Source organism: Poromitra crassiceps, assembly GCF_964638095.1.
Source record: "Poromitra crassiceps genome assembly, chromosome: 5".
Taxonomy (NCBI): domain Eukaryota; kingdom Metazoa; phylum Chordata; class Actinopteri; order Beryciformes; family Melamphaidae; genus Poromitra; species Poromitra crassiceps.
In genome coordinates this window covers 60,159,215-60,161,123 of record NC_139642.1, presented here as the reverse complement: position 1 = coordinate 60,161,123, position 1,909 = coordinate 60,159,215, and positions in this window count along the sequence as shown.

The window sequence follows — 1,909 nt, the reverse complement described above, 5'->3', positions numbered from 1 at the left end:
AAGACTAATAAACATCTAAGGCAAAATCAATATAAAAGGGTGTGACTTCTGCACAGTAATATTGTGAAATATAGTGTAGGAATTGTCATTTACTTGAGTGACGATCAAATATGCCACAGTCTCCTAAATAACCAAGCCCCACCAAGCCCCGCCTCCCCCCCCCCCCCCCCCCCCCCCCCCCCCCACACACACACACACACACACACACACACATGGGCAGAGCTTGCCTAGTGCCTGCTAAAGACAAACAGGGCTCTCCTCTAACACCTACAGTTCCAGGCCTGTGTGCTGACCGGACGCTCCTCACACACCTTTACACATGGCTGTTTGACTATTGCTGTCAACACACACAGAAGAGAGGGGGCGGGTTACGACCCAGCTGTGGGGGGGTCAAAGTTCACATTGTACCGCTGGTGCGATGGGGCCTGGACATGTCACCACACTGCAATGTGAAAAAAAAAAAGAATGGGAGAGGCCAAGTGTAGGGAAGTGGGAGGTGAGGTGTAAGCCCCTCCCCCCCTTATTAAACTGTGCAAAGCTCACGTGAGGAGCGGGCACATCCTTGGCGGTAGCGGGGCGGTGTTAAGCACACAGGGAGCCCGCGGAGAGGCAGGCAGGGCGGGGCTTAACCCTAGAACACTAACGTGATTTAAAGTCACACCATCACTAACGTCGGGTGTATTTCACCCGATGCAATATACCCCATAAAACATACTTCTCATCAAAACATCTTAAAGTACAACAATACATGGCAAATTGAGGTACTCTTCTTTTGTTTTTAAATGTGAAATATCACCAAAAACACAAAAAAGTTTATTATGGGGGACACTATAAAAAATATGTCCCCCCCCCCCCCCAAAAAAAAGAACAGGAGCTCCCAACTTCTCCTTCGGTCACCCACTTGTGTGGTGAACCAAAAAAAAAAGTCACCACAATACCATTAACCCTAACCCGAAGATATTTGACCCTCTATCACTAACGTCGGGTGAAAATCACCCGAACACGTAGCCGGTAGAAAAAACCATGAATGGGAGCAGGGAAACAAACCTACATTCAATGACGTCAGTGAGCATCCTGAAGGTACCTAAGGACCCGCCCCTCTAGACAGCAGCAAGACAATGAAAATCACGTGAATTCAATTGTCCGGGTGAAAATCACCCGACGTTAGTGTTCTAGGGTTGGGGCTTGATACTCTCCAGGGGGGCAGGGTGGTAAGATGATGGGATGGGTGAGGCAGGGTGGAGGGGGGTAGGGGGGTTCAGGGCACACAGAAGCACGCAGCTGAGACCTGTAGCCTGTACCAGATTTAGACCCCCGCTGCCCCTCTCATCACAACATGCTGTATGACCGGGTTGGAAGAGAGGGCCAACACATCCTACTTGAGTAGAAGTGCTCCTACAGGCTGAACACACCATGCGCTGAAGCTACGCTGAAGCAAACCAGGCATGAAGTCAATGCAAGTTGTGATTGAGCGGGGGCAGCGCAGCGCAGCGCCGGGCAAAACAGAACGAGGCGCTGAGGACAAGAGGGTGCTTCTGGTGTGAATGAGGCTCCTGCTCGAAGCTTCTGTGAAGCGCTGCAGCTTCTGAGACGCTTATGGTGAACCAGGGCTTAGAAGAAGATGCTTTTATTCAGGAACATATTGCATCACGTTAACACCAGATGCATTGCATGTCCTTTACAGTATCAATGTTAAAAGCACAAACACAAAACATTATTTGAAAAAAGAGGGGTTCAAATATGATAGGAGATCAAGTTACATCTTGTCTGCTCAGGTAGGGGATGGTGGAGTTCCTATAGTGCTCAGTTCTTGTTGGTATAGACTGGAGCTTACTGGCCTGTCTGGTGCTGCGGCCAGAGACAGACCCATTGGAGGGGAGGAGGAGTTCTCTCAGCTGGGAGTTTTGGA